This window comes from Sapajus apella, unplaced genomic scaffold (assembly GCF_009761245.1).
Source record: "Sapajus apella isolate SASKATOON/1434 unplaced genomic scaffold, GSC_monkey_1.0 scaffold62, whole genome shotgun sequence".
In the NCBI taxonomy this organism is placed as follows: domain Eukaryota; kingdom Metazoa; phylum Chordata; class Mammalia; order Primates; family Cebidae; genus Sapajus; species Sapajus apella.
This window is the reverse complement of record NW_022437002.1, coordinates 3509963-3523440: the sequence shown is the minus strand read 5'-3', so window position 1 is coordinate 3523440 and position 13478 is coordinate 3509963. Positions and strand designations below refer to the sequence as shown.

The 13478-nt window shown below is 44.8% G+C and overlaps 1 long non-coding RNA gene and 1 pseudogene across 2 annotated transcripts; both read right to left on the bottom strand.

Moving 5' to 3' along the window:
• Nucleotides 1-921: 921 nt before the first annotated feature.
• Nucleotides 922-6321, bottom strand: LOC116529169. The gene is made up of 3 exons (XR_004259417.1): nucleotides 6311-6321; nucleotides 2558-2561; nucleotides 922-1009 (listed from the first exon to the last, which is right to left on the bottom strand). It is a non-coding gene; the product is annotated as an uncharacterized LOC116529169 (long non-coding RNA).
• A 3126-nt stretch (nucleotides 6322-9447) lies between these two features.
• On the bottom strand, nucleotides 9448-11606 carry LOC116529168 (annotated as a pseudogene). Its single transcript, XR_004259416.1, has one exon. The product of XR_004259416.1 is annotated as a heat shock cognate 71 kDa protein pseudogene (transcript).
• Between the last annotated feature and the right edge of the window lie 1872 nt (nucleotides 11607-13478).

Here is a 13478-nt window from a genome sequence, read left to right as displayed (position 1 = left end):
CTGGAACCCAGGCTTCCTACAGCAGCCACTGGACCCCTGCTGGCCACAGCTGCCTGAGACTAAAGCGAGGCCAACCCGCAGCCAGAGCCTTCTGTTCCAACAGCTGGGAGTGTACTTGTGTCCTCACTCCACACCCAGAAAAAGACTTACCTGGTGCCCACTGCAACCGCTTCTTCAGAGACAGCCGGGGGAGTAATCACCCAGCCAGGTTCTTGCCTGCTGTCCAGAAAAGCCAATACACTGAGAACAGCAGGAGTGTTGCAGCAGAGAAAGAGTTTAATTATCACACACAGCTGAGTGGGAGGTATTTCTCAAATCAACCTCTCTGAGAATTTGGAGGCTAGGGTTTTTCAGGATAGTTTGGTGGGCAGGTGGTTAGGTAGTAGGACATGCAGGTTTGCTGGGGATTAAGCTATTAAGAGTGCCAGAACTACCTTTGCGTGCAGTTTCTGCTGGGCGTCAGAAGATCCACTGAGTCCGTTCTTTCATATGAGTCAAGATTCTCTAGAATGCGAAAGTCTGAAAAATATCTTGAAGACCAATCTTAGGTTTTATAATAGTGACGTTATCTATAGGAGCAATTGGAGAAGTTCCTTTATCTTGTGACCTTTGGCTACAGACTCCTGAGCAGTAGGTAAGTTAAAGAATGATGGCTGGTTCCTTTCGGCCTGAATGGCCATCTTCCAGTAATTCGCCAAAATGAGGAACACAAAAGGAAAGAGAGGCACTATATATGTTCTCTAGGCCTTTTAGAAAACATGGAGCTGTTCCTTTGGCCACGTATATGCGAATCTATAAGAAAGGTGATATTGTAGACATCAAGGGAATGGGTGCTGTTCAAAAAGGAATGCCCCACAAATGTTATCATGGCAAAACTGGAAGAGTCTACGATGTTACCCAGCATGCTGTTGGCGTTGTTGTAAACAAACAAGTTAAGGGCAAGATTCTTGCCAAGAGAATTAATGTGCGTATTGAGCACATCAAGCACTCTAAGAGCCGAGATAGCTTCCTGAAATGAGTGAAGGAAAATGATCAGAAAAAGAAAGAAGCCAAAGAGAAAGGTTCCTGGGTCCACCTGAAGCGCCAGCCTGCTCCACCGAGAGAAGCACACTTTGTGAGAACCAGTGGGAAGGAGCCTGAGCTGCTGGAGCCTATTCCCTATGAATTCATGGCATAATAGGTGTTAAAAAAATGAAAGACCTCTGGACTGTAAAAAAAAAAAAAGAGAGAATAATGGCTGGTTATCACTTATCTGAATTAGCAGAATTCAGGCCCCTACCACAATTCTAACCTTGTTGACTTTCATTAGTTTTCCAAAGGCAGTTTGGGTCCCCAAACAAGGAAGGGGCTAGTTTCAGGAAGGGACTCTTATCATCCTTGCTTTAAATTGTAAACTTAATTTTTCCCATCGTAGTTTGACCTATGGCCAGGAAAAAGCAAAAGCAGTGAGTTTGTGAGGTTAGAAGCAAGGTGGATATTCAGCAGTCCCCCCACTGGGTATCTATCCAAAGGAAAATAAGTCAATATATGAAAAAGACACTTGCACACACATGCTTATAGCAGTCAGTTCATAATTGCAAAGCTGTGGAACCAACCTAAGTCCCCGTAGACTAATGAGTGGATAGAGAGAATGTATACATACACAACGGAATACTACTCAGACACTAAAAGGGACAAAATGATGTCTTTTGCAGCAACTTGGATGGAGCTGGAGGCCACTATTCTTTCTTTTTTTTTTTTTTTTCTTTTTAATTTGAGACAGGTTCTTACACTGTCTCCAGGCTGGAGTGCAGTGGCATGATCTCAGCTCACTGCAACCTCTGCCTGCCAGGTCAAGCGATTCTCCTGCCTCAGCCTCCCTAGTAGCTGGGACTACAGGGACCCGCCACCATGCCCGGCTAATTTTTGTATTTTTAGTAGGGATGAGGTTTCACCATGTTGGCCAGGCTGGTCTCGAACTCCTGACCTCAAGTGATCTGTCTACCTTGGCCTCCCAAAGTGCGGGGATTACAGGCATGAGTCACCACACCCAGCCTGGAGGCCAGTATTCTAAGTGAAGTAACACAGGAGTGGAAAACCCAAAAACATATGTTGTCACTTATGAGTGGGAGTTAAGCTACGAATATATAAACACAGAGTAATATAATGGATTTCAGAGACTCAGAAGGGGGAGGAGGCTGGAGAGGGGTGCTAGGGATAAAAAACTACACATTAGTTAACACTACTCAGATGATGGGTGCACTAAAATCTCAGAATTCACCACTGTATAATTCATCCATGTAACAAAAAAAAAAAAAATTGTATACCAAAAGATATATTTTTTTAAAGCAGCAAGATGGAGTGAGCTGTGTGAGATTTCTCCAAGTGTTTTAATTCTGCAGAGGCAGTTTTGGGAGCCAGATCTACAGTGTTCCTGGGCTTCAGGTAAATCCCTATGGGAAGAGCTGAGTCTAGCCCAGATCTTAAGAAATAGGAGAAGTACTTCCCCCGATGTCCCCTCTAAACCTCAGCCACCCTGGACTGCTCAGCCCAAATCTCCCAAGCCAGAAAAACGTACCTTCCTAGGTCTGCCTGCAGGACAGGTGCACCGAGGGGAGTCCGACCGCTGTTACAAGTGAATGTCGGCAATGATGAGAAGTGGAGGGAACCTAGAAACCTCCCATCCGCTCTTTCCGCTCTGCAGATGGAAAGTCGAGGGTCCTGGAGGTCTCCAGATCATTCAGCAAATCAGAAGTGAAACTGGGAGTAGAACCAAGACCTCAGTCTCCCACCGGGAGCTGGTTCCACTGCCTCGAAGCACAGCTGCTCTCTCCTGGGGTCATGTCTCTTGCCCTCCACCGCAGATGTAAGCGTCTCACTGAAGTGTCTTTGAATGGAAGTGGGAGCCTGTGTGCATCAGAATCTAGTCATCTCCCCACCCTCTCCCCACCCTCCCTCTCCACGTGGATTGCTGAGGTCTCACCTGAGGTCTTCTGGCCCTCCCAGGCTGAAGCCACCACCTTGGGGCAGCCCCACCTCAGGGATCAGCTGTAACCTCCTGCAGGCTTACACCCACCTCCGTGCTGTGACACAGAACCTCCTCTGCCTGTTCCAGTAAAGGTAGATCCGCAGGGAGTGGGCTGCTCTCCCGGTTTTTGTCTGCCAGCCATGCCTAGGGCAGGAGGTGGGGAGGAGGGCAGTGATGGCAGGGCTGTGAACCCCAAACATCTGACACAGATCTCAGTCAGTGTTCCCTCAAGCTTAAGGATGCAGCCATGACACAGCCTCAGGAGGCCCTGGCATGTGCCTAAGGTAGTCAGGGCACAGCTTGCTTTGATACATGTCAGGGAGACAGGAGACATCAATCAATACGTGTAAGATGTACGTTGGTTTGCTCTGGCAATGCGGGACAACTTGAAGGTGGCAGGGGTGCTTCCAGGTCATAAGAGGCAGAAGGTTGATAAGAGACAAAGAGTTGCATTCTTTTGATTCCTTGGTCAGCCTTCCACTGAATACACAATTTAGTCTGACTCAGTGAATCTGCATTTTTCATAAACAATAGGGCAGAGGAAGCAATCACATGTGCATTTGTCTCAGGTGAGCAGATATGATTTACTGTGCACGCCTCTGAAGATCTGCTATTAGTTTACATTGCAGGGTGAAATTCAACAGAACTGTTTTAGGGTAAAGATCTTGAGGTCCACAACGAATTTTCCTGTGGGCAGTTTGTGAGAGAGGTATGTAGCTATCTTACCTTATTTAGGAATCCAATGGGAGGTGGGTTTGCCTGGCATAGTTCCCAACTTGATTTCTTCCCTTGGCTTAGTGACTTGGGGATCCTGAGGTTTTATTTTCCTTTCACAGGGCCCAAGTCTTCCTCTGCCTGGGGCAGCAGAGATAGCGGTCTTTCCCCAGAAATGAACCTGCTCTGAGACCTTGGATCAGCTATTCTTCCCTTCTCCAGCTTGCCCCCCACTCGCTGACCCCCCATGGCCCTTTCTCCCACGTATAGCGGAGAGCTTAACTCCAAGGGCTTGACATCAGCTTGGTTTGCCACTTACCAAGCCTGGTGTGCCACTTACAACGAATTTGCTCTAGGCAAGTTAGTTGACTGCTCTGAACCTCAGTTTTTTTCATCTGGAAAATGGGGCCTTGAAGCCAGTTATCGGGTTTAAGATATAAAAAGAAAATATATACAACGTGCCTCACTCTGGCCACTGCCGTGTCTGTGTTTCTAGCCATAGGAATTTTCCCTGCCAGATTGTGTTGGTCCCTCTGCTTAAAACAGGGAACGCATCTGCAATTCTGGGTCCCCAGTGCCTAGGATAAGACTTGGGGCCAGGGTGGTGGCTCACGCCTGTACTCCCAACACTTCAGGAGGCCAAGGTGGGTGGATCGCTTGAGCTCAGTAGTTGGAGACCAGCCTGGGCAACATGGCAAAATCCTGTCTCTACAAAAAAATACAAAAGTTAGCCAGGTGTGGTGGCACACGTCTGTGGTCCCAGCTACTTGGGAGGCTGAGCAGGAGGATGGCTTTAGCCCAGGAGGTCGGGGCTGGGGCTGCAGTGAGCTGTGATCATGCCACTGCACTCCAGCACTCCAGCCTGGACAGTAGAGTGGGACCTTGCCAAAAGAAAAAAAAAAAAAAAGAGACTTGTCACAGAATTCAATAAATATTTATATTTGTAGGCTAGATTAATAAATGGATGTCACAGCTGACATATGAGATCTGGGATTTAGATCAAGTCCTATCTGACTTCACATCCTGTAGGGATCCTGAACAGAAGCATCAATGGGGCAGACTTGAGGGCCCAGAAACAGAGCTGATAACAAAGACTGGAACGTGTCACCAATCACCAAAGAAGCTGAAGGTGACAGAGAAATGGTGCTGGGACAACAGGTAAGCAGTTTGGAAAGTAAAGTCTGTTTGGAACCTCACTTCTTAATAGAATTCATGTGCAATGGTTTAAAAAGTTAAATAAATAAGTGTATATACCACATGATTCCATTTATATAAAATATCCAGAATATGCAAATCCACAGAGAGAGAGGGAGTAGATTTGTGGTTGCCTATGGCTGGGGAAAGGGGAGAGAGGAATGGGGAGCACCTGCTAATGGGGTACTTAAAGGGTTTCCTTTTGCAGTGGTGAAAATACTCTGCAATTAGACAGAGATGATGGCTGCTCAACCTGGCAAATACACTAAAAACCACTGAAGTATATGTGTTAAAAGGTCAAATTTTATGGTATATGAATCATATCTCAAGAAAGTTGTTTAAAAAAAACAGATTGCACAATCCCCGCATTCATTGCGAGGGAGGGGGTTGTCCAAGATCACCAATTATTCTATTATTAAAAAGTTAAACAATATATCTTTTTTAAACAAGCCATTAAAGAGTCTTTAAAAATTCAGCCGGGTGCAGTGGCACATTCCTGTAATCCTAGCACCTTGGGAGGCTGAAAAGGACAGATCACTCAAGGCCAGGAGTTCAAGAACAGCCTGGCCAACATGGCAAAACTCCATCTTTACTAAAAATACAAAAAATTAGCCAAGTGTGCTAGCACACACCTGTAGTCCCAGCTACTCCAGGAGCTGAGGCAGGAAAATCCCTTGAACCCGGGGGGTTGTGGGGGGCAGAGGTTGCAATGAGCAGAGATCTTGCCACTGCACTCCAGTCTGGGTGACAGAGCTAGACCTTGTCTCAAACAAACAAAAAATCTTTAAAGAAAAGAATTTACTAGGCCACATGCGGTGGCTCACGCCTGTAATCCCAGCACTTTGGGAGGCCGAGGCGGGTGGATCACGAGGTCAAGAGATCGAGACCATCCTGGTCAACATGGTGAAACCCCGTCTCTACTAAAAATACAAAAATTCAGCTGGGCATGGTGGCGTGTGCCTGTAATCCCAGCTACTCAGGAGGCTGAGGCAGGAGAATTGCCTAAACCCAGGAAGCGGAGGTTGCGGTGAGCCGAGATCACGCCATTGCACTCCAGCCTGGGTAACAAGAGCGAAACTCCGTCTCAAAAAAAAAAAATAAAGAAAAGAATTTACTATAAAAAAAAATTACTTTCTAAGCTTGGATGCGACATAAGTGATCACACTTGTGAAAGATCAACAGATTTGATGGCACCTGACTTATAACTTGTGTACATTCATAAATATAAAACTCAGCTCTTCCTGGGAGTTAGGACACCAGGGGATTCACTAACAGGACAGTGAGGCCTGAATAAGTCACTCAGGTTGTGGTTCCCTTGGCTATGAAATCCTAATAAGTAATTTAATGCAGTGATTACGTTCTTCTTCTGAATCCCAGCTAGTAAAATTATGTCACTTTTCCTGATCCTCCACTTCCTCATCTGAAAAATGGAATTAATATGTTAGTATTTGATACCAGCGTTGTTTTGAGGATTAAATGAGATGATCTAAGTAAAGATCTTAGCTTACACCCTGTTAATTGAAATCCCTGGGATTGGAGCACTGTTCCTGGCCTCACCTGCCAGATACACAAGTTCGCAGAAAGTTCTCAGAAAATGGTTCTGACAGCTGTCTTTCTCAGAGGGCTGCAACCGGCCTGTGCAGAGCTCTGGTGGTGAATAACTTTCAGCCCAGTCTGCCTGATTATATTCTCATTTCTGCTGGAGCATCACTACAAACAAAGCAACAGGTTTGATCCTGTGAACTAATCGTGGAGTTGGAATTCAAGGGGGACTAGCCAACAGTGGGAGTTAGACCCTGTAGACCCTGGGATGGCATGTGAATAAAGTAAACAACACTGCAGCTTTGTCTATGCTATTAAAGATCTTCTTTATGTTAAATATCTGAACTTCACCTTAAAGGAGATATTTCACATAAAGACGATGCCAATATAATTTTGCCTTAAATATGTAAAAACTGTCATCTGTTTTGTAACAAGAATCAGAAGAAAAATAACCCAGGCCCAACATTTCTATAATTCTCATGTTGGATTAATGAATATGGAATCTTTATAAATTATGCATTGCATAATTTCGCTATTTCTTATAATCCTTGTAACAACCATATGAAGCACTAATCATCATCTCCATTTTACAGATGAGGAATCAGAGGCTTACAGATGTTAAAAATGAAGAATTTCCAAGGTTCTTAGGAAGTGGCAGAGCCAGGATTCAAACATGGCTCCGTCTGATTCCAGAGCACAGGCTTTTCCACCAGTGCTTAACTCATCCAACAGTCCGCAACAGCATTGAGAAGTGAATGTTATACCTGCTTACAGAGGCATCTGTGAGGTCAGAGAGGGGCCAGACGTCATCCAAATCAAATTACTACCAGAACCGACAAAAGTCATCTCAAAGGTGACCTTAGATCTGGGACTGGTGTAAGCCAAACCTAACAGAGAGAACAGATGGCATCTGTTCCTGCCATTCTGTCCCTCGTGCCATACACCCAATCCACCCCTCACTGCATCCTCCTCTTTTCCAAACCGTGCAGTCATGCTTCCTTCTTCCTGAAACGCTTTCCCTCCAGCCTAGCCCGCTGCTGTTCTCTCCAGTTTTCAATTCAAATGGCATTATGTGGTTGTCATGCATGCTGCCCATCAGCCGTTTCCAAGTCTCCCCTTGAGCACGGGATAAAATTATACTTCCCCACTGAAACCATCAGTGTAAGTTAAGCTATACTGCAGTAATGAACAACCTCCAAATCATAGGCGCTTATAACTACAAAGATTTCTTTCCCACTCATGCGTTGTTCCCATGTGGGTCAATTTCACTCTGTTCTGTCATCTCCAGGATTCAGACTGAAGGAGCAGTCAGTCCCTCATGGCACATTTCTACTCAAAGACCAGTAGCCAGGGCCAGGCGCGGTGGCTCATGCCTGTAATCCCAGTACTTTGGGAGGTTGAGGCGGGCAGATCACGGGGTCAAGAGATCAAGACCATCCTGGCCAAAATGGTGAAATTCTATCGCTACTAAAGATACAAAAATTAGCTGGGCATGGTGGCGCATGCCTGTAGTCCCAGCTGCTTGGGAGGCTGAGACAGGAGAATCGCTTGAACCCAGGAGGCGGAGATTGCAGTGAGCCAAGATTGTGCCACTGCTTGCTAGCCTGGCAACAGAGCAAGACTCTGTGTCAAAAAAAAAGAAAAAAAAAAAAAAAAAAGACCAGTAGCCAAAGCAAGTCATGTGGCTAGGCCAGATGTTAATGAGGAGAGAATTATAATCCTTCCACAGGTGGGAACAGCAAACATTTTGGTAATAATAAGGTCTATTATACTCCTTTCCCTTGAAACGGGATATGGCCGTGTGGCTTGCTTTGGCTAATGAAATGTGAGTAAAGCAATGTGTTACCGCCAGTAGAAAGCTTTAAGAGCCAGTGTTAATTCACCACACACTCTGCCCCTCTGCAGGAGCAGTCAGCAGATGCTGGCTACTCTATCAGCCCAGCTCCAAGCATGAGGACAGCATAGAGCAGGGCCCCCAGCTCTCCCTTCACAGGGATATAGTTTGAGGCGATCACAACCTTATTAAAGTACTGAAATGTGAGGTTTGTTTGTTACTGCAGCATCAGTTAACCCATTCAGCTCAATACACACTTCCTTTGGAATACTTACAGGGGACAGTGGGTGGTGACCAGAACTAGACCCAGTAGCTGGGCATGGTGGCGCACACCTGTGGATGAGGCAGGAGAACCACATGAACGTGGGAGGTAGCCATTGCAGTGAGCCAAGATCATGCCACTACACTCTAGCCTGGGCAACAAAGTGAGACTCCATCTCAAAAAAAAAAAAAACCAAAAGAAAACAAACAAACAAAAAAAAAACGAAACAAAAAACTGGATCCAGGCATTGGTCAGTCAGGAAGCTTCCCTGAGCCCTGAGCTTTAAGGAGGATTAAAACATCTTAGGATGGGGAAAATCTTCGGGACATTGTTCTGGGCAAACATTTCTTGAGCAATACCCCACAAGCACAGGCAACCAAAGCAAAAATGGACAAACAGGGTAACAAGTTAAAAAGCTTCTGCACAGCAAAGGATACAGTCAGCAAAGTGAAGAGACTACACACAGAATGGAAAAAAATATTTGCAAACTATCCAACTGGTAAGGGATTAATAACCAAAATATATAAGGAGCTCAAACAACTCTCTAGTAAAAAAAACCAAATAATCCAACCAAAAAGGGCAAAAAATCTGAATAGACATTTCTTAAAAGACAACATACAAATTGCAAGCAGACATATGAAAAGGTGATCCACCTGCCTCAGCCTCCCAAAGTGCTGGGATTACAGGCAGGAACCATCGCGTCCACCACAACATTTTAAAACACTTGCATTTCTAATAACACGAATTATTTGGAGTCGTTTTGCATTGTCCTACTTGGGAACCGTAAATCAGCCCAGGACACACAGAGGCACCACATTCAGCTTTGCCAAGGAGTAGTCATGTTTCAAGATGAAGGCCGTCACCACCCATGAAATATTTATTCTTTTTTTTTTAATGTTGTCAATTTTAAATAGTTTTATTTAAGACATTGCATTTTCCACTTACAATACAGTGTTTATAAAGTGCAATGTTATTTCCTTCCCCTGTGCATATGTTCCATATTCAAGTATTGAGAATGCCCAGTAACTTACTATAGCAGCTCAACTTTTAAAAACTGCCACAGAATTTGCTACAAATTTAGGTCCTTCAGTGTTTTACATGTGTGGAACAATGCTAAATCTATACTTGGGTTGGCTTAATCAACCTCTTCAATGGTGGGCCCTGAGGAAGCACCACCAGAGGGAGGAGCTCCACCACCAGGGAATCCTCCAGGCATTCCTCCTGGCATGCCTCCTGCACTCTGGTACAGCTTGGTGATGGCGATGATGGGGTTGCAGACTTTCTCCAGCTCTTTTTGCCGATGTTCAAATTCTTCCTTCTCGGCAGTCTGATTCTTATCAAGCCAGTTGATAATTTCATTACACTTGTCCAGAATCTTCTGTTTGTCCTCATCGTTAATCTTGCCTTGAAGTTTCTCATCTTCGACAGTTGCTTTCATGTTGAATGCATAGGATTCAAGTGAATTCTTAGATGACACTTTGTCCCTCTGTTTCTCATCTTCAGCTTTGTACTTCTCAGTTTCCTGGACCATATGTTCAATGTCTTCCTTGCTCAAACGGCCCTTGTCATTAGTGATAGTAATCTTGTTCTCTTTTCCTGTACTCTTGTCCACAGCAGACACATTGAGGATGCCATTGGCATCAATGTCCAAAGTGACTTCAATCTGAGGAACACCTCAGGGTGCAGGAGGTATGCCTGTGAGTTCAAACTTGCCAAGCAGGTTGTTATCCTTGGTCATGGCACGCTCACCTTCATAAACCTGAATAAGCACACCAGGCTGGTTGTCGGAATAGGTGGTGAAGGTCTGTGTCTGCTTGGTAGGAATGGTAGTATTACGCTTGATGAGGACGGTCATGACTCCTCCAGCAGTTTCAATACCAAGGGAAAGAGGAGGGACATCCAAGAGCAGCAAATCTTGAACATTTTCAGACTTGTCTCCAGACAGGATGGCAACCTGGACAGCTGCACCATAAGCAACAGCTTCATCAGGGTTGATGCTCTTATTCAGTTCTTTTCCATTGAAAAAGTCTTGGAGAAGCTTCTGAATCTTGGGGATGCGAGTAGAACCACCAACCAGAACAATGCCATGAATCTGTGACTTGTCTAGTTTGGCATCTCGAAGGGCCTTCTCTACGGGGTCCAGGGTTCCACGGAACAGATCAGCATTCAATTCTTCAAATCGGGCACGGGTAATGGAGGTATAGAAATCGATTCCTTCATAGAGAGAATCGATCTCAATACTGGCTGGGTGCTGGAAGAGAGAGTACGCTTAGCACGCTCACAAGCAGTACGGAGGTGTCTTACAGCTCTCTTGTTCTCACTTATGTCCTTCTTATGTTTGCGCTTGAACTCAGCAATGAAATGGTTGACCATTTGGTTATCAAAATCTTCTCCACCCAAGTGGGTGTCTCCGGCTGTAGACTTGACCTCAAAGATTCCATCCTCAATAGGGAGGATTGACACATCAAAAGTGTCACCTCCCAGGTCAAAGATTAGCACGTTTCTTTCAGCTCCAACCTTTTTGTCTAAGCCGTAAGCAATAGCAGCAGCAGTTGGCTCATTAATAATTCTAAGTACATTGAGACCAGCAATAGTTCCAGCATCTTTGGTAGCCTGACGCTGAGAGTCATTAAAGTAAGCGGGCACTGTGACCACAGCATTGGTAACAGTCTTCCCAAGGTAGGCTTCTGCAATTTCCTTCATCTTTGTCAGAACCATAGAGGATACCTCCTCTGGATAGAAGCTTTTTGTCCCTCCCTTGTATTCTACTTGGACCTTGGGCCTGCCAGCATCATTCACCACCATAAACGGCCAATGCTTCATATCAGACTGGGCAACAGCATCATCAAATCTGCGTCCAATCAGACGTTTGGCATCAAAAACCGTGTTGGTGGGGTTCATTGCAACTTGATTCTTTGCGGCATCACCTATCAATCGCTCAGTGTGCATAAAGGCGACATAGCTTGGAGTGGTTCGGTTTCCCTGATCATTGGCAATTATTTCTACTTTTCCGTGCTGGAAAACACCCACACAAGAGTAGGTGGTGCCACTATCTTGGGCAATAGAGCAAGACTCAGTCTTAAAAAAAACACCAATTTGCCCAAGAGATGAGTTACCATTTTACTAAGCAAATGAGCATTCAGAACACCTTGCACAGATAATTCTTATTCTGTTGACATCAGTCACAGTGTTTCTATATCCAGGAACTTTACTCAGAAGATAGAGTAACTCTACCATGAGACAATGTACATTTTAAAACAGTTACTCACATTTTAAAACCTCAACTCACAACGGATGTGGCTCTTCCAGGTTGTTCGGAAGGTTAAAACATTTTTTAAAGGCAGCCTCTTCTTTCAGCCAAAATATTCCTTAGCTTCCCTGTAATTTCTTTGCCTCCAAGACCTTAAGCATTTTTCAAATTTCTCTTGCCAAATCAAAAATTTATATTTTTTAAAAAACATTTTAGACCCAACATTGTTTTTACATTGACATGTGGGAAGATAGTTTGCCGGATCATGGGACATGGGGGGTTCTTTTGAGGTTTGGAGATAGTTTCTATCCCTCCATGCCCAGTCAGTCCTCCCTAGGGGAAGCAGTCAGAAACTAAGACACAGTCCGCCTGTGCCAGGCTCCCTACTCCTCTTCCAGGGATCCATGCCAATTGTCCTCTGGCTACAGCCAGGCTTATTGCACTTTCAGAAGTACCTGTCCGTAGTTTAAATGCCTGATCCACACAATGAGACATCACTTCACACCCTTTAGGATGGCTACTATCTAAAAAGCAAACAAACACAACAAAACAGAAAATAACTAATGTTGAGGATATGGAGAGACTGGAGTCCACATTCATTGCTGGTGGGAATGCAAAATGGTATAGCCCTATGGAGAGCATTATGGCAGCTCCTTGAAATATTAAGCATGGAATTACCATATGACCCAGCAACTCCACTTCTAGGTATCTTCCCGAAAGAACTAAAAGCAGGGGCTCAAACGGCTATTTATATACCAATGTTCATAGCAGCATTATTCATAATAGCCAAAAGAAATACCCCAAATTTCCATCAATAGATGAACAAATAAATAAAAGGTGATACGTAAACATTAATACAAGGAAGTATTATTCAGCCTTAAAAAGAAACAGAGGAGGAAAACCTGGTAGCGCTTTTGTGAAGCCAAAGATAAGGAGAGACTCTGGTGCTGGCCATGCTGAAGAAAAGCTCAAAGGAGTCAAGGTGTAACGACAATTATATTAATTTGAAAATGGTGGGTAACGATGGTTCCATGGTGCAGTTTAAAATTAAGAGGCATACGCCACTTAGCAACCTAATGGAAATCTGTTGTGAATGGCAGGGTTTGTCCACGAGGCAGATGGGACTCCAATTTGACAAGCAGCCAATCAATGAAACGGACACACCTGCACAGGTGTAAATGGAGGCTGAAGATACAATTAACATGTGCCAGTATCAGAGAGGAGGTGTCTATTACAAAGGAAACCTGCTGCTTTTCTCCAGAACTCTGTTCCTATAGACCAAGAATACGCTCTCAGTTAGATACCACAATTTGCAGCTGGGCCTGGTGGCTCACACCTGTAATCCCAGCACTTTGGGAGGCGGAGGCGAGTGGATGGCTTGAGCTCAGGAGTTCAAGAACAGCTCGAGCAACATGGCAAAATCCCAACTCTACAAAAATAATTTTAAAATTAGTTGGGTTTGGTGGCTCGCACCTGTGGTCCCAGCTACTCCGGAGGCTGAGGTGGGAGGCACCTCCAGGAGGTTGAGGCTGCAGTAAGCTGTGATTGCACAACTGTGCTCTAGCCTGGGTGACAGAGTGAGATCTGTCTTAAAAAAAAGAAAAGAAAAAGAAAACCACAATTTGGTTACACCACACCCTGACTACTACAGTATCATTTTCTCTATCCTTTCATT